Below are 9,217 nucleotides of genomic sequence, written 5' to 3'. Positions count from 1 at the left end.
CATTGTTTCTCGAGAATTCCTGGTACTTTCGGTACCGATTTTCTTTACTGTTAATAAAATGTAATTAAATTATTTTTTGTTACTTATGAAAGTTCATTGATAATTTCTCAAACCTTTCTAAATAAATAGTGATGTTATCTCTTATTGTTCTTACATCTGAAGTTATTTTGAAGTTTCAATAATGTTTATTAACAATTATTATGGAAGTTTAGATGTGTTATTTTATTACTAAGTATAATGTTTTCTAAATTTTTTTTTGTTTTTCCTTCACTTGTGTTTATTTGTGTTGATTAGGCTTCAGAACCGGGAAATCCCGGTTTCGAAAGTATCATGTATTTCCCTTGTTCTTTAAAAAACCACACATCAAAGAACCTGACTAGAAATAAAATTCCTTTGGTTTTTTCGGTACTTTTGGTACCTACCGATTTTTTTTACTCGTTAATAAATGTAATGAAATTATTTTTTGTTACGTGCTTATTCATTGATACTTTCTAGTTGGCCGAAATCAAACCTTTTCTAAATAAATAGTGATATTATTCTATTGTTCTTACTTCTAAAGTTATTTTGAAGTTTATAATATTTATTAACAATTATTAAGGAAGTTTAGATGTGTTATTTTATTATTATATAATGTTGCTCAATATATTAGCTTATATTTTATGTGTTATGTTTATAGGCATTTGAATTTTAATTGAAAATGTTTTTTTTCAAATTTAGTTATAAGTCGGTTTATGTTGTTCGGTGTAAATTTTAAGTTTTCTATATTTTTTTCGTTTTTCCTTCACTTGTGTTTATTTGTGTTGATTAGGCTTCAGAACCGGAAATCCGAAAAAAAACCGGGTCTCGAAAGTATCATAACTTTCCGGTTACTTTGAGCCATCAAAGAACCCGGACTAGAAATAAAAATTTCCGGTTCTTTTCTCGGTACTCGGTATCGAATTTTTTAACAGTAAGAATTAAAAAATATTTTTAAGTTACATGCGAAAGCACTGATACTTTCTAGCGGTCGAAATCAAACTCTCTAAATAAATAGTGATGTTATTTCTTATTGTTCTTACTTCTGAAGTTCTTTTTGAAGTTCCTATAATGTTTATTAACAAATATTGAAGGTTAGATATGTAATTTTATTATTAAGTACAATGTTTCTCAATATATTAGTTATATTTTATGTTGTTTTTATAAGTAGAAATTTTTAATAATAAAAAAAATTATTTAATAATTATTTTCATTAAAAACACATATTTTTATCGGTTTTATTTTTGAAAACCATTCTTTTGCTTGCTGATGAAATGTGCCATCATTGAACAAAAAATTAGCCAGTACTGAAAGTACCGAAAAAACTGGAAATCCCGGTTCCTTAGAGGCGTGGTACCGAAATTTCCGGTTCCGAAAACGGTTCGGTTCCGGAAACCCTAGTTTTCACCCTTCCCGTACTTTTTCTTGATTTTTTCAAAGTCAAATGTTAAAGGCTTAGCAAAATATAGGCACTCCAAATCTCATTAAAATCGGAACAAATCGGTTCTTAAAAATATCTTGAAAAAAAAAATGTTTATTTTTAAAATCTAGTGCTCCTCACGGATAAGGCAATTTATGTACTACGTTTACTTATAAAAAAAGGGGTAAATTATGTTCAAGGAACTTTGATTCCAAAAAATACGCAGTAGTTTATGTCCATGGTTATTGAAATATCTTAAAATTGTGTTTTTTAAGTTCAATTTACGGAGTAGCTGTCCCCTAACGGACAAACGAAGCACTTTTGAACTTATTTTTGATTCCAAAAATACGCAGTGGTTCTATATATCCACGGAATATTGAGGCACCCTGTAGTTTCAAGGCTATTAAATTCAACTTGTCTGCGCGTTTGTGCGTGACACTGAGGCCTAGTGCGGAAACTTTCCCTCTAAAATTAATTAGTAGGAGAATGATCTATGGAGATAACGGGATGAACGTGGGTGTTTCGCCACAGTCGATCTAACTCAATAACGTATCTATCGACAGAATAATATCAGAAAATCTCCAAGCGGTTTCCTCAGGAAATCCGTGCAAATTGATTTCCTGGATAAGGACGAGAGGGGAGGATAATCTGGAGAAAGGGATTATCCGGGCGATAACTATCTTTTTTTGTATTGAGGGGTTAGTCTGCGCTCTGATTGACTTTTCCATGTCAGAAAGCGGTAGACATCAGACAGTATTTTATAGTTGTATTACTATAATTTATAAAAAAAAAAAAAAAAAAACTTTAATATTTTTTATATTATTTATACAGGCTAGTCTTAAATAAGTACAAAAATACTTTAGGGGTAGTATATTTTGTATATCTCAGTAGTATCACTCCAGATACCTACGAGTATATATTATATGAGTTTTTTTTTCGAAAAAAAAAAAAAAAAAAAAATTTTTGAAAAAAAAAAATTGATTTTTTTAGTTTTTATGTAGAAAACATAATTTATTGATAATATGGCAATACAGGTAGTAGATTAAATTTACAAGACAGAAAACGCAGGAAAGATCTAATATTTTGTTTGAATTTTTATTGCGTTTCAAAAAATCAGTGTTTTGTAAAAATCAATACATTTTCTTTTAGGAAATAGAACGTTCTTTAAAAAAGGTCTAATATAAATTTTTATTTAATCGACTGTTTAAAAATACATCCTAATACATACTTTTAGGTTTGCACTTAAACAAAGTTCTAACTTTTTTATTATAGGAGCTACAGATGACAAATGTCCGACGCACTATTGATGGACCTTGTATATATCATAACTAGCGTGTACCAGCGACTTTCGTTCGCGTCGAATTAATCTTTTGTTGCGGTGATAAAGCAAAGCAAGAATTTCCATTAACATACAAACTGGATAAAAATTCTTCACATTTATGTCAGCACGAGAAAAACAATGGCGATATTATTATATAACTGTAATATTTGAGGGGTAGTTTCATTTCGTTGAATTTGACTTTCGAAAATCTGTTTGCCAAAAATAAGCTTTTACGTCAAGAAGTTTAACCAGAATCGTGGTTGGGCAAATTACCTATCCTTTTTGGAACACCTGTATGATTTTTTGGTACTTCAAAATATGTAAAAAAAACAAATAAATTATGCTTGTCCAAGTTCTCTTGGAATTTGAGATACAAGAAACTTTTTTTTAAATAACAAATATTGTAACATTTGAGGGGCGTTTTCACCCTTCTTGAAATTTGAGATTCGAGAAATCCCTCCCTATCGAACCCCTACACACCACAGTCAATCCGTGGGCCAAAAATCAGCTTTAAACGCCAAGCAGTTTAAGCAAAATCGTGATTACTCATTAATGGTCAAATTTTTATGAAACACCCTGTATAAATTTATAAAAATATGTAAAACAACAAAATAAAAATATACGTGTTTAAGAGTTATTCCGAAAACACCGGTTTTTAAATAAAAATATTTTAATATTTTTTAGGGATAGTTTCACCCCCTTAGAATTCGAATTTTGAAAAATCCCTTATATTCGAACCTCTACACCCTAATGTCAGTCTGTTTTCTTAAAAATCAGCTTTTCACGTCAAGTGCTTTAAGCAGCAGGATCATGATTAATGAATGGCCAGATTTTTCGAAACACCCTGTATACATTTTTAAAAAATCTTAAAATATGTAAAAAAACGAAATAAAATATACTATATGTTTAGGCGTTTTTTTCGGAAACTTGACCGTTTCTTAAATAAAAAATTCACATATTTTGCAACATGCGCAACCATCATAGGCGTATTGAAAATACCAGATACAAGTCGGCGGTTGGCGGCAATCACCTGTTTTTTTACATTTTATATTAATTTGTGACGTCATTTGGAAGAGCTCAATAGAAATATAAAGAACTAAACCTTGTTTGGAAAGCAATTTGACATTCATGACGTCACCACTCCGGCAGTCTATGGTGCGTCCAGACCTGGCGAGCCGAGCGCGAGACGAGCAAGACAAGAGCGCGACGAGAGCGAGACATTTTCTAACCATTTATTACGCCAACCTGCCACGAGACAAGCCGAGTGGAATTATAGTGAAAGAAAGCCAAACACATAATAAATTGCAAGTGAATATAACAAACGATGGCCAAATAATAACGCATACAGTAATACATTTTTATCTTTTAATATGATATTCGGTCTTTAACATGGTATTCATCGTCGGTTTTCCCTGTTTTGGCTGTTTTCCCCTTTATCCTTTACACGACGTTTTTTACATATCAATCTTTTTTTAACGTTTTTAGAACAAAATGTTAAATAAAAAAGCTATTGGTAAGGTTAAGAAGCACATTTTAATGGAGTATACAGTGTAATTCAAAAAAGTGTTGCGGATATAACATATTTTCTAATGGGAATACCCTATTTTATTTTTATTATTGGGTTATACGTACAATTCGGTAACTTTTCCTGCCATTTTTTGATATTATATATCTAAAATTAATAGATGTTGTAAATAATCAATTTGTTTAAAGAAATGTTGAATTTCGGTAGGGTAAAAAATATCAGTGACATAAATTTGTAAATTTATCAGAAAAAATGATAATACATACGGTGTACGATTTAAAAATTTGAGATTACTTAACTTTAAATGGTCGAAATTTATAAATTAGACCTAATATCTCGCAGTCGGGCGGGCCTACCAAAAACACGTCCAGACTTTCGAGCTTTCTTTGATCGGCCGTTGGAAAACCGACAGGGGACGGATAGCAAGAGGCTTCGTGGGTTGACTCGCGACGCCCTCGCGAGACTCGTCCACACAGCGAATTTGGTTGAGTTTTTGAAATTATTCGTTAGCTTCTTAAACAAAACAGACCCATAATAATTCAAATCTTTATCATTCAAAACTTTCAAGAATTATGAAGTAACCTCACGTCAAATTTTTTAAAATTATTGCATGCCTTAAGTATTCGCAAAGTTAACAAAAATAAGTTTCTTTTGCATACCTTGCAATTAATATATTTGATGTAATTTATCAGTTCTGCATCATATCCGAAATTCAGATTGTGTGTGACACAACGAAGAGTGAACGCGCAACGTGAAAGACAAGAAAAATGGCAAGTAAAAAAAAATGTAAAATTTTAATTACCACTCACACAGTCCTTCCTTCCTTTGAGTTCTTCTGCCTAAAATCTATAATACCACAATTTATACTTTAAGATAATTATTTAATTATTAAATCCATAATTATATTAAAACATAACACTTACGAAGTTAATAAATATTAACTATTATATACATCATTTAATAATTATTCTGATAAAAAAACACGCTGATTTATATTTTAGAAATCATACAGGCTATAATCATTTAATATGACTATATGTATTACCAATACTTAAATTAAAATTTATTTGAAGGAATGCTACTTGAAGTATTAACTGGAATAATTATTAAAATTTCTGGTTTTTTATTGGAATTTTTTACATATTTGGTATACTATGAAGTGCTCATGTCCATTTTTCAATTATTAAAGTGCCTATTTAGATACATTTCTAAAATTAATTACCTTAGTGTATAGTAATTGAATTATGGGTTTGTTTATTTTTTATGAAATGTATTTTATTTTCTATTAAAATAAACGTAGCTTTACTTATAAAATCGCTAGCTAGTCATTTTTAAATACAGGCTGTTTATTAAGTATATGGTCAACTTCAGAAGGTGATTGTGTTTTTAAGGTAAAAAGTTAATATAAACATAACTGGAAATGCATAATTTAAAGATACAGGGTGTCAAGTCCTAATAGACATTTTTTATTAATATTTCAAAGATCCGTTGGCCGATTTTGTTGATATTTCGCCTTGTTGTGAATTTTGATAAGTTAGCACTAATTAAATGATAATAGTTATTATTTACAACAATATTCAAACGGTAAAAACTTATCAACTTATCCCAATAAATATTTGACAACGCCTTGAATTCATTTGTTTTAACGCCTGTTGGCGGTGGAAACCATGCAAGCTTTTTCTTTTGTCCTAAGTTGATAATTAAAAAAATTATAATCATATAAAAAATATGGTAATTAGTCTAAATCTATTATTTATGTGGATTCTGCTCTTCTTTCTCGTATAATTTGTCCCTTGTTTCTCATACGGAAATAGTTAGATTAAAAATAGCCAAACTGTACCTAACAACAACCCATGCCTTTACATATATTTTTAAAAATAATATCGCTTTCTTTAACCGCCGCGCCGGTCCAGATTCGACCTTGCCCTATTCGCTCATCAACTTAAGTACGTGTTGACAGGCAGGTTATTGAACCCATGTTGCTTCTAGCATGTCGTTTTTTCAAAGATAGGTCCCATATAAACGCGCCCAGAAGTATTTTCAATACTAAAATATTGTAATATTTGAGGGGTGGTTTCCTCTTGGAACTGGAATCTCGAAAAATCCCTTCTTATCGAACCTCTACACCCTAGAATCAACCTGTATGTCAAAATTGAGCTCCTTACGTTGAGTAGTTTGAGCAGGATCACTTAAGGATTTTATATATTAGTATAGATATGTAGCTAAATTATTTGTCTTTTTAATATTTCTTTCTAAATAAAAATGAAATTTCCCATCTGTCAATTATACGAGGCAACACATAATGTTGTTATTTTGTTGAAAGTTTGGAATACCCAGTGGAATATGTTAAAAGCAAGGAATTCTTTGAAAATTACTTTATCATGTAGGTGTATCTTTTTTCGATTAGTTTTTTTGGTCCATCTTAATGGCTAGACGCCCACGAACCTTCGCATGAAAACTTCGAATCGAGACGATCGACTTAAGTAAGTTTATCGCTATGAAATCGCTGGCGCCCTTTGTCAGCTTTTCAACTTTATAATGAATTGCAGCTAAGGACTGTAAAGTACGTCTACTGGATCTGTGTCTATGAAAGGAACAAAAAAAAATTTAAATAAACAGCAATATATTTTATAAATCGGTACATAAATAGAAGCGGGAGAGCCACTCCGCCCACTCATTTCATTGGCTACTTCTTGCAAATTTGTCGAATTTTTATTGATGGGACGCGTCGTCTAAGTTTTTAGGAGAAACATCAAGAGAATATCTTTTTTCTCCCTCAGATACCCCTGTAGCTACAGAACGGGTAGATATACTGTACAGGGTGAGTCAACGATAGAGTAAAGTCCATTATCTCATTTGTTTCGAGGTTTACAAAAATGTTAAATATAAAAGTTATAGGGAACGCTCAAATGCACATTTTAAAATTATTATAGAGTATGCAGTTTCAAAAAAAGTGTGTGGCGGATATAACATATTTTTTTAAGGCAACACCCTATTTTTATATATAATGTTATATACCTAAAATTAATAGTTTGTGAAATATTTTAATTGTTTAAACAAATGTTAAATTGCAGTGTCGTAACAAATTGTCAGTGGTACCATTGTTTATGAAGTTGGAATAGCAAAATTTGGTATGAGAGTTTTATAGAGATGAAAATAAAGGATATAAATATCAAAATATTTGAGAGAAACGTTTTTTATGTAAAATAATACTTTTCATTGTTTGGTGTCTTAAAATTGGAATTTTTGGTTTGGAAGTTTGGTGTCTTAAAATTGAAAAAATTTGGATATTTTTTCCTTTGATATGCATATGTCAAAATACTAAATAGGTACTTGCTGCGCGACAAAATTGATCGTATTTTTCAAACTTCCTCAAACAAGAAGCAGTTTCGATACTTATTGGGACCAAACAGTAGAACTCACTGCCAGAATTTCTTAAAATTTCATAATACTCTTGACTCTTCCTTCCTTATTCATTTTGAATCCGTTTGCTTAATCCGCAAGCACATATTCTCTATTCCGAAAGGCCTTCACAACTTATCCACTTAGGAATGCGGAGCCCGATATTTATCTGCCAACCACGAGCTTAGAACTAGTTAAGGGCTCATTACTGTACAATGCCAAGAAAATGTACAATCATTTGCCTTCGAATATCAAGTCACTTTCATTACTTCCCCGCATTTCGCAAAGCACTGAAATCATATTTACTGGAGAGAGCCCTATATGCGTAAACGACTTTTTGTTGATGTTTAATCATAAATCATGAACAATTTTGAATTTTAAAAATTTTGATCATCTCACACACTGGTTAAAGGTCTAGTATTTAATATTTACTATTTATAACTCTTGATTTTATGATATATGTAACATGATTTTATCCATTTACAGTTTTCCTTTTGGAAAATTTTCTAGATACGCCTGTGTTCTGCAATGTCCATATATTTTGTCGAATTTTATGACGTAAATTTTTTGAATTTTATTTGTATTGTATGACTTTTTTTTTATTATCTGTATATTTGTTTTTTATGCTTTTTTATTTGTGAATGCTTTGTCGATGAAGCTGTTTTGGCTTTTTGTACAATAAAGCGTTGTTTTTTTTACTAGTGATGGAAATGAAATAGTGATAGAAATCATATATCATAGGAATGAAACAGTCGTATTATATATATCGATGTCAATTAAACCTTTAGTTACGCAATCGAGGGCGCGATTTTTAAATCCATTGTTGCCAACCATGGATATTCGGGCGTCGTACTGACTAACTGGAATTTAAACCGCGCTGGGGATTCAGGTGGTAGCTCTGCCGTAAAAATGTCAAGTTGCCGCATTTATTTATTTATTTCCGGACATTGTTATTCGTTTTGATCCTTTAGGCCAGGGTATTACGAGTTTTGGTTTAAATAACAGCGCTGTGATACTTTAAGCCTAAAAATGTTACTAGCAGACCTTGCAGTCGGACATTGTCCTTAGAACCTCTTTGTGCGAAGTGTACAAGATAGCTTAATAACCGTAATAAACCATATCGCAAGCTTGTTAGAATATTTTGAACGGAAAGCGGTAGTAATGACCCTTATGTCCCTTAAGTGCTATTAAGAAAGCGAGTTTAGTTGATGTAATTAAGAACTGTTTATATATTTTATATACTAATTTCTTTATATTTCCTAAATATTGTGATTAAAAAGAAAATATATAAAGTGGGCAACGCTGCCTGTCAAGCTTAATCACGTGACTAAAAGTTGATTTTGGTATGAACTGTGTATTTAAATATTCTGTATTCTGTACTCACTTAAGAGACACGCTGTATCATAAAAAGCGGGTACGCGGCCTTGTGACCATTAGCACGAACCGCCGTTGTTTTATTAAGCCTAATAAAATACGGAATGGCCATTTAAAAACTTCAGATGGGGAACACAAAAGGACGTAAAGATAGCTCGCT

This window comes from Sitophilus oryzae, unplaced genomic scaffold, assembly GCF_002938485.1.
Source record: "Sitophilus oryzae breed Bouriz unplaced genomic scaffold, Soryzae_2.0 scaffold_1360_pilon_pilon, whole genome shotgun sequence".
Taxonomy (NCBI): Eukaryota; Metazoa; Arthropoda; class Insecta; order Coleoptera; family Curculionidae; genus Sitophilus; species Sitophilus oryzae.
This window is presented reverse-complemented; position numbering follows the sequence as displayed.